Source organism: Peromyscus eremicus, chromosome 2, assembly GCF_949786415.1.
Source record: "Peromyscus eremicus chromosome 2, PerEre_H2_v1, whole genome shotgun sequence".
NCBI classification, from domain to species: domain Eukaryota; kingdom Metazoa; phylum Chordata; class Mammalia; order Rodentia; family Cricetidae; genus Peromyscus; species Peromyscus eremicus.
Window position 1 is genome coordinate 80,022,939 of NC_081417.1, and position 17,003 is coordinate 80,039,941.

Below are 17,003 nucleotides of genomic sequence, written 5' to 3' on the forward strand. Positions count from 1 at the left end.
ATTATCATCAAGGTGGCTGGGAGTATGGCAGCATGCAGGAAGACATAGTGCTGGAGAAGTAGCCATGAGTTCCACATCTTGCAGGCAACAGGAAGTGGTCTGTGACGCTGAGTGAAGCTTAAGCAAAGGAGATCTCAAAGCCCGCCTCCACAGTGACACACTTCCTTCAACAAGGCCACACCTCCCAATAGTGCCACTCTCTATGAGCTTATGGGGTGGGGCAGGCAGTTACATTCAAATTGCCACATTATCTAAGTTTTTAAATTGTGTATGTTCATAATAATGCAAAGAAGAATTTTTCCACATTTCTTCTGTTTCACTTGATACTTTCTCCCTGTTGCTTATTTTTATGTTTCTTTATGGTTATAATTTTTTAATTTTTAAAATTACATTAAAAACATTTTGTTTCTTTTTTGCGGGGTGTGGGAAGCAGAAGAAGGCCCGACCTGAGTGAATGTGTAAGGAGTGGATGACGTTCTGAGTGAGTGTGTGTTATGGACAAGGGCCCCAGTGTCTCAGACCCATGGACATAGCAAGGAAATCCTCCTCTGGTCTGTGTGCAGATGTTGACAGTGTGTACAAAGACTAGCAGCTACAGCTTTCTCCTGGATGACTGAAACCTGACCTGCTCCCACTGAGACTCATTAGCCTCTGCTCCTGCCCTATGTGTGATACATGTGCTGAGGGTCTAGGATGCTGGGTAGTGATTGCTGTGTCTCCATCAGAACATGACTACCCACCCAATCCCAGCTTTCCTGTCTGTGCCTGCTTCTCCTCATTCCCTTGCTGTTCTCATCAGGGGTCCAGGACCAAGCTGTAAGATGCAGCCGTGGGGTGGGAGACACATGTGAGGATGCACACACAGAGGTCAGAGGACAACTTGCAGGAGTCAGTTCTCTTCTTCCACCCACCCCAATGTTGGAAATTTTGGAATTTGAATCAAGTTGTCGGGGTTATCAGCTCCTACCTTTTCCCCAAAGCCATCTTACTGGCCTTTATTTTTGAGATGTAATTTTGTGTAGTCCAGGCTGGACTTGAACTCCATATATAGCTGAGGCTAATTTTGAATACTCCTGATACTCCTTATTTTCATATTATGCTATTTGTATGTTTCATTTGCATTTTTTTCTATAACTTATTAAGGTTTCCAGCATGGCCTAATATGTTGTTGACTTTTGTGAATGTTTCATGTACGATTGAGAAAAAGACGTATTTTCAATTATCAGGGCATATATTTAGATGGATACATAAGATTTATCTCATTTATTACCATTGATGATGTTGAGACAATCTTACTGCATAGCATGGCCGAGAACTTGCATCAATCCCTCTGTTACAGATGCCCAAGTTCCCCTTACTTTCCTTGGAGTGAGGGCATTATCTATCTGAAGTTTACCACCTTTGATTGGAAGCAGTTCTTTTTTCATATCTTACTGTTTCTGCCTCGTAAAGATAGTGGTGTGTGTGTGTGTGCGCGCGCGTGCGTGCGCGCGTGGGTGCGTGCATGCATGCGTGCGTGGGTGTGTGCGTGCATGCATGTGTGTGTGAGGGGGGGAGGAGGGAGGGAGGGAGAGAGAGAGAGAGACAAACAAACAGACAGACAGAGAGACAGACAGAGGAGACAGGCAGGCAGAGGTGTATAGTGTATGCATCTGTGAATGTACCTGAGTACACTCACATGTGTGTGCCCTGGGTCACATGTGGAAATTAAAGGACAGCCTCAGCTGTCTGTCTTCATCTTCCACCTTGCTTGAGACGGGATCTTTTCGGTTTTTCTCTGCTATGTATGCCAGGCTAGCTCACCTTCAAGGGACTCTTCTGTCTCTGGCTCCGATACCTTTGTTGGACATTGGGGCTGTAGATGCCTACTCCTGTACCCAGCTTTCCTTGGATGGGAGGATTCTAACTCAGGCCCTCATGCTGTCTTCCAAGTATCAGGATGCAGGCATGCATCACCACACCTGATGCAAGGCCTAGTGCATGCTAGGCAAGAGTTCTAATTCACATATATCCCTAGCCCCGTATAGCCCTTTACATGTCATTTACATTGCATTGGGTATCATGAGTAACCCAGAGATAGATAAGTGTACAGGAGGAATATGTAGGCACCGTTCCAATTTATATAAGAAACTTTAACATTGCAGTGTTTGTTATTTCATGGTCCCCTGGGAAGATGAACAAGAATTGAACCAATGGACATCCCGATAACAGGTAAACAGTCAGGGAAGAAGCAGAGCATATGAAGATGTTTACAGGACTCCAAGTGGACTTCGAGAGCAGGCAGTGTGTTGGTGTGGTACAGGACAAGAGCCAAGCCAGTGAGGCTAGGCCACGAGTGGAGCCATGACACCTAGGGCCATGGGGAATCATGAAGGAGCAAGCACTGAGTCACAGCGCCCGTGTGCAGAAGGGACCTCACCAGTGACCTGGTCCACTTCCCACTCTGCACAAGAAGCCCGCTGGAGTTGAGGAGCCCAGGTCCCTCTGGTTAGCAGCACACTCTTCAACTGCCCACCAGAAGCAGCGCCTCCCTTTCGTCTCACATAGCCAGCCTGGCTCTGGAGCAGCATCAGCCAGTCAAACCTGGAGATATTTTATTTTACTGCCTACAAGCTGTTCTGGCCCCAGGTCCTCCGTATAGTGGCCCTAGTTTCTACTCTCTGAATCCTGCCCAGGTCCCCTCTTCACTTCATAGGCCTGTTCTTCAAAGCACTACAGCAAACTGACTTATTAAACAAATCCCATCTAATGGAAGTTCCACCACTGAGCACATCTGACCAGGGAAGGGAGAATATTCCTCAGTCAGGAGTGCCTTTATTTCATGGGGGCCTGTCACTCACTGAAATTCACAGGAGAAAGAGAATCCCAAGAAAATCAAGGGCATTTGCATTACAATCCACCTCAGTGCCCAAAAATATCCTGCTGAGCATGCAGAATTTCAAGGGAGTGAGTGTGTTTTGCTTATTCGCAGGAAATAAATGAATGCTTTAGGGGTGGGGGTGGGGTGTGTGTGATTTAAACTCTCAGGCATGCGGAGTCAAACATTTACTAAATGTTGACCAAAGAATCACCTTTGACCCTGCAGATTTGGGAGCAGCCGACAGAGCTGATGTAGGCAGGAGTAGAAAGGAATCTACTTACAGGATGGAGAGAAGGCTCTGTGTTTTAGCAGGGACCTAAAGGCTGGGAATCTTGACTTTCTTGCCCATCTGGTTCTCTCCTCATTGGTAGAAGAAAGAGAGCAAGAACTTGACCCTCCATACCCTCCATCTTGCTGCTAGGAGTGGTACCAGGAGGCAGGGGGATGCCCTCTGTGTTTATCAAAGTGAAAGTGACTTTGAAGTCTTGTTCTTCACATTGGGATGTCTTTACATTTGTTTGTTCGTGTGTACATTTATTTGGGAGTGCCATGGCATTTGTGTGGAGGTTGGAGGACAACTTGCAGAAGTCTGTTCTCTCTTTCTATTATGTGTAAACCTGAGCATCCACCTCACCTCATCAGGCTTGGTCTCAAGTGCCCTTACTCACCAAGCCTTCTTGCAGGCCCTGAAGTTGCCAACAATCACACCAAGTATCTGCCAGATGCTATTTTACTTCAAGACTTTAGGAAACTTTCCCACGGTCCCATGCTTAGGAAATGGCAGCTAAATCAAACTGATAGAACTCCACGGCACAGATGCAATCTCCCAGGCAGCCTGAGTCTCACATCAACAAGGGAGGGATGGGCCAAAGAGGGAAGATGCTGCATCTGACTGGCAGAGTAGTCGGACTTTATTTTGGGCCACCAGCCCCTAATAATGACACAAAGACTTATTATTAATTATGGAAGCTTAGGCTCATTCCCAGCTAGCTCTTATAACTTAAATTAACCTGTTTCTATTAATCTAAGTTCTGCCATATCACATTTAATCTCTCCTAAATTCTGTATGCCCAATTCCCTTCATGTCTAGCTGGCCCTCCTCACACCTAGATTCTAACCCTGAGTTCCTTTTTCCCTGGAACTCTGACCTATTCTCTCCTGCCTCTAGCTATTGGCCACTCAGATTTTTATTAAACCAATCAGGTGCCTTAGGCAGGTGAGGCAAGGTGTAGACACATCCTCATGCAGTGTAAACAAATATTCATCAATATGGCACTCTGGATATCCCTTTCTCCTTGTACATTATGGTGTTTTAAGAATCCAGACTCCAGGGAAGATGTGGGTGCCAGGAATCTTTTACCCAGTCATTGTTTCCTCAGCAATGATTGGCAGGAAGAGAGGTACAGGGACTGACTACAGAGATGTTTCCTCATTTGGCCTTGGGCAAGTCAAGATGATCCTTATCCTTCTGTCCTGTCTCAGGGAAATGCTCACAGAGGACATTCTAGGAAGGAAATATGGCTTCTGTTGAGGGTCGTAGCAGTTTGTTTTCTTTCTTTCTTTCTTTCTTTCTTTCTTTCTTTCTTTCTTTCTTTCTTTCTTTCTTTTTTTGTGTGTATGTATTTGTGTGGTGTTTGCATAGGTGTGGGTGCATGTGTACGTGGAGACCAGAAGTTGGTGTCTGATGTCTTGCTTGATAATGCTCCACTTTATTTACCAAGGCAGAGTCTTCCTCTGAACTTTGATCTCCTCAATTCAGATAGTCCAGGTGACTAGCTTGCCCCCGTGTCCCTAGCTCTGCCTCTTGAGCACTGGGATTACAGGCAACTACCATATCTACTTGGTGTTTTTGTGTGGTTGCTGGAAATCCACACACTGGTCCTGAAGTTTATGCAACAAGTGCTTTGCCCACTGAGCCATCCTGCCTGGCCCAGGTGTGATTTTCATTGCCCTGTATCCCAGCCTAGTGTCCCCTCTCTCCACCTGGTGCTCAAGCCTGCCTTGGCTAGCCAATAACCTTATTTGCCTTGAGTTCTCTTGATGGACAATATGCTAATTGTTTGGAACATTAAATGCTAGTAAGCAATATTACCCAGTGTTTCATGCCTTTCCTTTGGTTTTAAAGTCTCTCTGTTGATGACAGACTGGAAGGCAGTTTTCATCCATGTTTGCCTTCCAGTGTGTGACTCTCTATCTGTCCTCAGTCCTGCAAAACCTCTATGACTAATTTTGGTCAGTTAGTAGCTAGTTCCACCCTCTGATTCAAAGTAAACTTTATTGGCAATCTCAGGAGCATCAGAATACAGAATGTGATCAAAACATCCCACAGCATTTCCCCCGTTTTGTCTAAATAAAAAGGGAAGGTTTTAACTCTAACACAGTAAAGCTATACATAATAAGAACAGTTATCAGGTAAGAATTACATGCACAATGTCCAGTCCATCTGCATTTGGCAAATTCAGAGAAAGTACTCCACTATCTATCCTATCTTAGTGAGTCCAGAGTTTCAAACCCAATTCACTTTCTATCCTGACTTGTGTTACCAATCCAAAACTATTTTTTTTAGACCTTAAAACATTTTCTTAGAGAAATAACTTAAGATTTTATGTCTTTCAACATGTGGTGATATATTGTGTATCAAATAAAGCTTGCCTGAAGATCAGAGGACAGAGCTAGCCACAGAGCTAGCCACAGAGGTCAGGCAGTGGTGGCACACACTTTCAATCCTAGCACTTGGGAGGCAGAGGCAGAGATCCAGCTATATTCTTTGAATTGAAGGCCACACTGGGCTACACGAGATTAATCCAGTCTAAAAAAGAAACAGATCTAGGCAGTGGTGGCACACACCTTTAATTCCAGCACTTGGGATCACACACTTTTAATCCCAGCACTAGGATATGCTGGTCAGAGAAAGGAATATAAGGTGAGAGGAGACAGGAATTCACTCTCTTGCAGGGGCTCTGTCAGGCTGAGGAGTTAGTGAGGTAAGAGGTAGTAGTTGTAGCTTGCTCTGCTTCTCTGATATTTCAGTTTTCACCCTGATATTTGGCTCTGAGTTTTTATTATAAGACCATTGAGGATTCATGCAGGTTTGTCAGTTGACCATTGTAAAGGTAGGCTGTTTATACCTTTGAAAGATCAGCAGCTATTGTGCCCTGCTTATGTATAATCTGAATGGTCAGTGACTGTTCTTGATAATGCCTTTTAATAGTTCCTTTAGAAGCATTCTTTATTTTATGATTTGTTTCTGAGATTGGAGAAATGTTAATCTGGGTTTTCCATTGCTGTAACAGATTATGTCCCATAAATTCATTGCTATATTAGCCACATATGGCTTTAATTTTCCTCTCTGCCCTTCTGGCCCTATATACTTGACCTGTTTTGTACTTTGTTTTACCTGAGATAAAGGTCCAATCTCTAGAAGCTGAACATTTACCTCCTGAAGAAGCTAATGTCAATGCCAAGATTTTGGTGAAATTATTGTTACATCTGCCCCTGTGTCTACCAAACCCTCAATTTCGATGCCATTTATTTGTATTTTTAACTTTGATAATTTATAATGGTTTGCTAAAATTCTTGTTTTATGGTCTTTCCTAAAAATTTTGTTTTATCTATTGAAGTTGTGCTGACATCCAGAGCAGTAATGGTTTTTAACAACAGGCATTAAGTATTTAAATTGCTCTGTGGAGTAGTTTCCACAATGCTGACAGGGAAAGATTGAACAAAACTTGACACAGGGGCCTGCAAGAGTCCCCTAAGGCATTTCCCAATGGCAAAGGGTTACCTTGTCTGATCCATGTTGATCTGCATTCATTAGTGCAATGCTGACCTTTGGTATACCTTCTGCATATTCCAGAATTCTGGGGCCTTCTTTTTTGGATTATCTCTAGAAAAAAAACCATTGTTTCTTAGAACATTTTGCCTATAATCCCTTTTCAGATGACCTGGTTTACCACAATTAAAACATCTAACCTTTTTTCTTTAAAAAAAATCACTTCTATCCAAGTATCATCATAAGCGTGAGATCCAATATCAGCTCTTTTTCTAATCCATTCATCTATTGGTGCTGATCTTGCCTTTGTAGGGCTAATATTCTTTTGAATTCTGAATTAGTATTTTGAAAATCCAAAGATTCAATTAGTATTTTCTAACTTCTGGATCTGATATCATTCTATTTACAGCTGAAGACAATTTTTGAAACAAATCAATGAAGGCTTCTTGTGGGCCTTGTATAATTTTAGTAAATGACTCAGTCCTCTTTCCTGATTCTTCAATTCTGTCACAAGCATTCAAAGCTGCTATATAGCATAGAATCAGAGGGCTTGGGGGGGGGGAAGCCAGCCATGGCAGCAGCTCTGCTGGCTGTAAAGTCAGTGGCTACCTCATGATCTTGTGTCCCTAGTTGGACATCAAACATTTGTCTAATTATTCTTTATCAATAAAAACTTGGGAGTCAGATATCAGATTAAGAACTTGAATTATCAGAGAAGTGGCAGAGAAATAACCAGTGATCTCCTCTTTCAATCCAAAAGGGCCAAGACTCTCTCTAAGCCCCACCCTGCTATTTCCTGTGTCTTTCTATCTGTCTTTGGTCCTCCAAAACCTCTATGGCTAATTTTGGTCTGCTAGTAGCTAGCTCCACCCTCTGATTCAAAGCAAACTTTATTGGCAGTCTTGGGAGCATCAGAATGAGATCAAAATATCCCACAACACTTACCAGTGTATGTAAAAGTTAGATTTTTATTCAACCAGTCTATTACATATGAATTAATACATATTACATTTTTCATCTCTTAAAAATACTCCATTGATAAAAATGCAAGTCATCTAAGCTAGTAAGAACCTGTGGTTCCGGTAGACTTACTTGACAAGGGGATATAACAAGACTTTAAAAGACAGAGAATCTTCTTAGTGCAGTAAAGCAAAGCAGAATGAGGCAAAATGTGTCCCACTGTGTAGTTGAAGAGTTTTGTCTCTGTGAGACACCATTCATCTTTTAAAAGATGAGTGACAGACACACTCTCAGCTTCCCTTGCAGCTTTAGTGTATAGGTAGGTTACTTAATATCTGGATACACCAACTCACTTTTAATTAGAAACTAGTGATAGAAAGAACTGAGGACTTTGTAAACATCCAGCACAGCTGCAGGTGGCAGTGGCCACACTCCAGGGATAGGGACTGCTTTTATTGGGGGCCGGGGCACAGGTTGCTAATAGCGGCTATACTGGTAATGTTTCTGTGGGTCCCTTCTGGAGCATGCCTTTGGGCACAGCTTTGGACTGAATACAGTTTTTTTTTTCTGGGAGTCTGTGAACTTACCCAGTGTTCATGAGTGCATTCCTCCTCTGAAATCAGGCTCTTTCACTGCTGAAGCAAAAACAAATGTGTATCAGTGGAGTTAAAAGGAGTTTGACGTTACTGCCTGCTTCATTGCATCTTTTTCTTAAATGATGATGAATCAAACGTGCTATTTTGGGCAAAATCTTCCTATTTTTAAGCTTCAGTGACACACTGGAAAAAAAACCTAAATGAAAAACACTTCTAGGCAGAATACTCTCATGAATGATGCAGTGGTCCCAAGACCCTTAAGCTGTCTGTCTCACTTAAGGTTTGACCACCATACCACTGATCCCACCTTCACTAATATTCTTGAGATTTTCAAGTTAACATTATGCTGTCAAAAAATGACCCATGTGTTACTGAAAATTCTTCACAGTCTCATCCTTGAGATTTTATCAGACCCTTTGTAAATAAAGCAATTAATAAGATATAAAATGCCCCGAATTTTACACATAAGTCTTATCTGATATGTAGAAAATAATGAGGGTAAGGGAAATGGCTTAATTGGTAAAGTGCTTGACACATAAGCTTGAAGTCCTGTACACACACACACACACACACACACACACACACACACACACACACCTGGCCTGGTAGTATATGATTATAATCCCAGCCCTGGGGAGGTAGAGCCTGAGGATCCTTGGGGCTCACTGGACAGCTAGTGTTGCTGAATCTGTGAGCTCTAGGCAAAAAGAGACTTCATCTCAAAAACTACAGTGGAGAGTGATTGAGGAAGATGCCCAGTGTCCACTCTGGCTGGCATCGTCTGCTGCTGGATCATCTCTATGCTGAGAGCTAAAACCAGGGCTGGGGAATATAGCTCAATTTTAGCATGCTTGTCCAGCCCGTGTGAGGCCCCAGGTCAAATCCCTAGTGTGTCAAAAAATTAAAATAAAAATTACATTAAAACAATTCTTATAATAATGAGGACAGCTAGGTCAAAAGGACACAGAAGCCAACTGGAAGAGCTCCCACAGGGCAAAGATAAAATAAACAAATAAAAATAAAGACAAAATAAACAAAGTAAAGTAATATTACTTTATAACTCAAAGTATCCAATACATTTACTATTCATTCTGGTATTAATGATTAGTGAATGGGTAAGTAACTCAACAAGAGCAGAGAAATCTCCTGTGTAGAGGAATTCCCAGCACTGTGTGTAGATGGTCCATTCTCGTGGAGGTGAAACAGCTTCCCCTCAGAAGTGTGTCTGTGCATGAGGACCTAACAAAAAGCAATGGGTAGAATAGGGGGAGAACCCGACAGACATTCATGAACCTGGAGTTCAAGGTCAACAGCAGTAGCAGGAAGTGACGCTGATTGTGCATCCTTTATTATGATGTGATGTAATGACTCTCTACCCTGTGTCCACCCACCAAAGGGAAAAACCAGGCTACTCCCAGCAGGACATCCTACAAAACATCTGACCAGTACTTTCTAAAATGCCAATGTCCTACAGAACAAGGAAAGTCTGAGAAGCTGCCACAGCCTAGTGGAGTCTGAGGACACTGATGGCTAGCTGTGGGACGGCATTGAGGTGCTGAAGCATGAACAGGCAAGGACAGAGGGACTCTGCAGAAGGACAGACTTCAGCCTCAAATACCCTGTCAACGTTGGCTGATCAGAATGACTGCACCACACTAAATACATGATGCTGATGATGGCAGGCACTGGATGTACCGTATACGACACAAGGTTTCTAGATGTCTATAAAGCTGTGAAACTATTGAGCTGGCAAAATGACTCAGTAAAGGCACTTGCCACAAGCCTGAAGGCCTGACTGAGCTCAGTCTTTGACACTCACAGTAGAAGAAAGCAGACTCTCACAAGCTGTCTTCTTGTCTTCACACATGCACAAGTGCATAATAAGTCAGATTTAACAAAAATTGCTCTAAAATGGGCCCCTCTACACGAGCCTATGGGGTGATATTGGATGTAACATATGTATAGTCAGAAACAGAAGAGAGAATCGAGGGGACAGAATTGAAGAAATGATGGCTGAAACTTTTCACAAATTTTGTGCAGGAAACAAATGTACAGATTTAAGATGCCGAGCTGTGGGCTAGAGAGATGGCCCAGTGGTTAAAAGCACTAGCTGCACAGTGAGTGTTGAGGACCAGAGTTCAGATCCCAGTTCCTACATAACAGGCTGGGCAGTCCGCAAATACGTGTAAGGCCAGCCTTGGGGGATCCAACCAGCTCCCTCTTCTGGCCTCTGTGCACAATGTGCATATACACTCACACAGTCACACACAGACACAAAAACAAATACATAAAAATTTTAACAGGATCTACAGAGATGACTCTTAATGCTCTCCCAGAGGACTGGAGTTCATTTCCCAGCACCCATAGCAGGAGGTTCACAGCTGCCTGTAACTTAAGCTCAGGGGAATCTGATGCCTTCTTCCGTCCTCCTTGGCAGCGCACACATGTGATATACATGCACACAGACATGCGCATACACATAAATAATAAGTAAAAAGGAATCTCCATAAACTCTCACTAGGGTGAGTAGAAAGAAAACCATGGCAGAGATATCAGTGGACCTGCTAAAAAAAATCTATGTGTAGAAGTGTAGAAGTAAAAGATTTGTAGCCTTGATGATCATACAGAAATAAAAAAAAAGGCCAGGCAGTAGTGGCGCACGCCTTTAATCCCAGCACTCGGGAGGCAGAGGCAGGCAGATCTCTGTGAGTTCGAGGCCAGCCTGGGCTACAAAGCGAGTTCCTGGAAAGGTGCAAAGCTACACAGAGAAACCCTGTCTCAAAAAACCAAAACCAAAACAAACAAACAAAAAAAAAGAAACACGAAAAAAGAAAAAAATCAAGAAAAGAAAAGGAAAGGGAGGGGAGGGGATAACAGCAGAAATGAATAAAACTGAAAATAATTACACAATGAAAAGATTGAAGATATTAATTGTACAGAAAACTCTCTGGCCAGACTGATATAATTAAAAGAGAAAATACAAATGTAGATTATTATTACAAATGAAAAGCGGGATAGCCACAGATGGAAAGAAACTATGAACAGATGTACGAAAAGCAATTGAATGTGTAAACAAAACAGACAATTTCTAACTATAGGCTGTTTATAACTGAATCAAGAGGAAATAGGAAACATTAACAATGTAGTGCTTTGTTTCATTTTTCTGATTTTCATCGTACTGGGGAATGGACTTAGGGCCTTGTGCCTGTTAAGCGAACAGTCTGCCACTGAGCTATATCCTCAGCTTTCTTTTCATGTTTTGCTTTGAGATAAGGTCTCACTGGGTTGCCTCAGCTGGCCCTGAACTCCTTCTGAAGCCCAGACAGGCTTAACCTGTAAACCTCTTGCTTTAGTCTCCTGAGTAGCTGGGATTACGCTTGTGCCACCAGGCCTTCGTAATTCATTGTTTTTAAAGAAAACAATTCGACCTATCAATCTTGAAAATGAGTTCTGCCGGGCGGTGGTGGCGCACGCCTTTAATCCCAGCACTCGGGAGGCAGAGCCAGGCGGATCTCTGTGAGTTCGAGGCCAGCCTGGGCTACCAAGTGAGTTCCAGGAGAGGCGCAAAGCTACACAGAGAAACCCTGTCTCGAAAAACCAAAAAAAAAAAAAAAAAAAAAAAAAAAAGAAAATGAGTTCTAACAAACTGTCAAGAAACAAGTTCAACCTTCTACAAGTTCTTCCAGAAAGCCATAGACCAAGGGAGGTGCAGGCACTCATTGCATGAGATGACAAGCCTCTTGAAGCAGAGTGGACCAATACTTCACAAGGAATATCATTCCTCACTTTCCTAACTGGGAAGTGTAGATGCAAAAACATGGCGACACTTGGGAAGTAAGTGTACAGAAATGCATGTATAATGATGTTTCCGGCGGTTACAACTCAGGAACGCCCAGATGGTTGGAGTGAAAGGAGAAAGGAGGCCGTACGGGCATCTTGGTAGGAGCAGAGATCAGTGAAAACATTCAGCACCCTTTGGTGTGAGAGCATCTGGGGAAGAAGGAAGAGAGGGACCATCCCAACCTCAGGAAGGGGACAAGCACGCAGCAAGCCTATTTGATTAGACTACATCAAGAAGTGAACTGTTTCTACTGAAGAAGGGGCAGAGGTCCACTAGCATGGCCTCTGTACTGAAGACATCAGCAAGTGCATTAAGGAAAAGTAAAAATAACAGAGAGTAAACAAGCAAACAAACAGATAAATGGGGTGCGGCAGAGAGATGGCTCAGCAGATAGGGGCAAGTCCCACCAAGCTTGATGACATGACTTCTATCCCTGGGACCCACAGGGTGGAAGGAGAGAGCCAGCTCCCAGGAGCTACCCTGACCTACACACACACACACACACACACACACACACACACACACACACACACACACAAGTAAATAAGTAACTAACTAAATAGATTTTAGAAAGTAAAAAAAAAATTGTTTGGAAAAGACCAATGAAAACTACCAGTAACCACAGAGTAAATTATCATCACTCCAGAACTCAAGGGAACCTTTAAGTAACGAAGAAGCTCTATAAGATTCTCAATACAAAGACAAATACTCTTTCACCTCCCCCACACCAGCCACAGATATTAGAAAAGGTGTGTGTGTGTGGGGTGTCCAATCTCTGTACAGTTTAAAGGACACAAGAAGCATAGGAATGCATTTAACCAAACATGAGCATCACATTTGTGGAATCTGCTGCTTGAGTAAAAGAAGCAGAGACAATAGTAAACAAAGCAAGTGGTATACTATGTCCATGAATAAGACTTAATATCAGGATATTTACAAATTCCCTACAAACGAATTTACAAATTTAATATGCTCCCAACCAAAATCCTTATAAAATATTTTGTGGAGCTTGAAAACCTGATTCTAAAATGTATGGGGAAGAGGAAAGAGCCATATTGATTAGGACAGTTTACAGAAGAGGATGGGGGTGGAGAGAGAGCCCAGGGTGTGAAGGTGCTTGCTGCCAAACCTGATGACCTGAGCTCAGTTCCCATTACTCGTAGGATGAAAGGAGAAAACAGATTACCTTAAGCTGTCCTCTGCACTCCACACATGTGCCGTGGTGCTCTCCCCCCTCCCTCCCCACCACCACACACAAGCACAACTACACACCACCACAATTATAGTAATAGAAAGAAGATGGGTGGGTGGGCCCTGCAGTGCTTCTCAGTGTGACTCTAGCAGCTGAAACTGCAGCTTTGACAGGCATAGAGAAATGAATTAGTGAAACAAAACTGAGAGCCTGAAAAGCAATGCTAATGTGGAAATTTGCTGTGGAGCAAAGCTAACTGCAGATCGGCAAGAGTGATGAGGTAACTACTCAGCAGAGAGTTCATACGGAGAAAGTCAGAGCCCACCCCACACCTCATACACACATAAATTCCTGGAAGAGTAAGACCTTTAATGTAAAGGCAACCACAGTTAAGTCTGCTATAAGAAAATATAGGTTATTCTTTTAAATTCACCGCCAGGAACGATCCTCTAAGATCTTTATCTTTAAAGGAGGATCTGTGAAAGAACCGATTAAGAACTGAAACTCGAACTGGGGATGTAGCTCAGAGGCAGAGCACCTGCCCAGCATGCATGGGGCCTTCGGCTCAATCCCCAACACCACCAAAAGAAGTTAAATGTGTCTTCAACAAAAGTACTATAAGAAGGTAGAGCAATGTGCACATCAGAGTTAGCATGCAGGGTATTTCAAACATCTGTAAAACATCAAAATAGTTCAAAAGAGCACAGGAAACATAGGAAGAGGTGACATACAGAGGAAAGTATTAAATGGACAGTAATCACACAAATAGATGTTCAATTCACTGGCTGTCAGAATACAAAGTCAAACCACTGTGAGATGTAAGTTTACCTGAGCAGCTGGGTAATCATTTAAAAGACTTACAGTATCACGTTCCAGGCCATCTCTCATTGGCCCTTCCAGGCCCACTCTGTACCTGTGACATCTAGAGCAGTGGTTCTCAGCCTTCCTAATGCTGGGACCCTTTAATATAGTTCCTCATGTTCTGGTGACCCCCCAACCATAACGTTATTTTGTTGCTGCTTCATAACTGTAATTTTGCTACTGTTATGAATCGTAATGTAAATATTTGATATGTGACCTCAGAGGGGTCGAGACCTGCAGGTTGAGAAACACTGATCTAGAAGAAGGCGGCTGGATGCACTTTTGGGTTTGGGGTTCATGTCTCTAGTACCCCCTGGCCTGCCTAAGGTGATGATGCCTGTGACATGTCCCTGATGCTAAGCCCCTACTGAGCGCTGTCTCCTGTAGTTACGGCTCTTTCTTGCCACTAACCCTCAGACCTGCCTCCAGACCTGGGCATTTTGACTTCCCATTGTGGACACATCCCCACCTCCCACTTAACAGTTTACAGTCATGTGACTAACCCCTCTAGGGACCTCTTCTTATCAACTCCATTTGAGTGTCTCTTCTCTCCAGCCAAGGGTTCCTGCACTATGCTTTGGATCTTAAATGTCACCCAAATGCTCAGGTGTTGGTCCCCAGCCTGTGGGGCTACTAAGAAGTGGAAGAACCTTTGGGAGGTGGGCCTGGCAGAAGCAGCTTAGGGGTTTGGGGACTCCAGCCCTTTTTTCTCTCTTTGCTTCCTTGCTGTCTTGAGGGAAGGGGGTTGTTCTACCACATATTCTCTACTGTGCTATGCACCCTCACTCCAGACCAAATCAACAAAATCAACTGGTCATGAGCTAGAACAAACTGAGGTCGAGATGCAAAATAAACCTTCCCTCTTTCTAAAGTGATTGTCTCAGGTATTTTATTACATCATGGAAAATGGATCACACACCCTGATAAGCTAAGTACAGGTAGGAAGTTTAGATAAGAAAAGCCGACATACACCTACAGCAGTGTGAGCTGGTGTAACCACTCTGATGTGCATGGCCCATTATCAGTTACTTATTCTGAAATGAGCCTGGCGCATCTGCTTCTCTGCGTTAGAAATGTATAAGGATGACCTTCACAGCCATGTTGTGATAATGAAAAATAAGGGACATGACCATCTACCGATAGGAAAAGGGTAAATAAATAGTAGAATATTCACATAATACAATGACATTGAGATTATTAGTAAACCTGGGGTTATATCTGTGGCCACTGATGCATGTCACAAATACGTATTTGAAAAGAACATATATTGGGCTGGCAAGACAGTTCAATAGCTAAAGAGGCTTGCTGCCAAGCCTGATGTCCTGAGTTTGATCCCAGGGACCCACAATGTGGAAAGAAAAACCAACTCCCCTGACTTGTCCTTGGACCTCCACATGTACATTGTGGCATGGCTGCATCTCCTTTCTCTCTCTCCTCTCCTCTCTCTCTCTCTCTCTCTCTCTCTCTCTCTCTCTCTCTCTCTCACTCTCACTCTCTCTCTCTCTCATACAGAGAGACACAAAATAAATAAAATTTACAAAACAAAAAGCTAAGGAGCATTTTCTGTGACAAAAAGTGGTAGAACACATACATAGAATGATTCCTTGGAGACAGGACACGTATAACAACTGTACAAGGCAAATATTTGGGGAGAGTTTATCCAGTGCAGAGCAGAGGTTGCCTGTGGGAGGGGGCAGGGATGAGGTGATTACAGAAGGGCATCTACCGAGGGAGTTAGCTGTGTTGACAAGGTTTCATTTCTTAAGCAGGGTGGCAGGTGTATGAATATACATGATATTATTTTTAAACTGATTTTTTAGGTCTCAGTTATTGCATACACATTTAAAAATTTAAATAATAAAAGAGAAAGAAAAAAACCCCAAAGTTTGCATTGAGGAGAAGCTAACGTCTTCCTCTGAGGTTGCAACGTGTCAGGAAGGATAAAAGAAAGTACAACTACAACAGGTCTTAGAACTGCACATATGATAAGCTTTCTTTTGCATATGGTTGTCCATCTGTACATCATCTCTGGTAAAATACACATGAACTTGCTGATAGTGGACGCTCCAGCTTTGGAGGCTGAGTGACAGGAGCATGGCTTTCAGGTACATTTTTATAACTATGAAGTTCATATCATGTGCCTCGATTAACAGATAGTTACGGTGCTTGAAAAGGCTCCACATAAGGCTCTGTTGACTTGCTGAGGAAGCACACCATGTGGCCTGCACTCATTAAAACAGGAGAGAGTGCTGCACTGAGGACACTTCATAGCCCCCAAACCCACACTATCTACTCTCTGGCACTTTGGAGGGAAAGTGTGCCACCTCTAAGACACAGAGGAGGGTGAGGGAGAGCCTTGGAAGATGTCTAAGCTGTGAGTTTGAGCCAACGGCTGGAAGGAGGAACTCACTGAGTTACAACATTAGAGCTCTAATAGGAGAGGGGTGAGGTGGACCATTGAGGCTGTTCTGGAAGACTCTGTATAGATCTGGAGCTGTGGAGACAGGCCAGTGTAGTTGAAAGTTTTCTCAGATCCTGCCTAGCCCCATGGTCCCACATTCCTCTGGTCTGCCTGGCCCTGTCGTCCCTTAACCACTTATAAAATAATCACTCAGAGGCTTAATATTATTTACACACTGTAAGGTCTATGGCAGGCCTCTTGCTAGCTAGCTCTTATATCTTTTTTTTTTTTTTTTCGAGATAGGGTTTCTCTGTGTAGCTTTGCGCCTTTCCTGGAACTCACTTGGTAGCCCAGGCTGGCCTTGAACTCACAGAGATCCGCCTGCCTCTGCCTCCTGAGTGCTGGGATTAAAGGCGTGCGCCACCACCGCCCGGCCTAGCTCTTATATCTTAAATTAACCCATTTCTACTAATCTATGTTTTGCCACATGTTCTATGGCTTACCAGTCTGCTGGCATGTT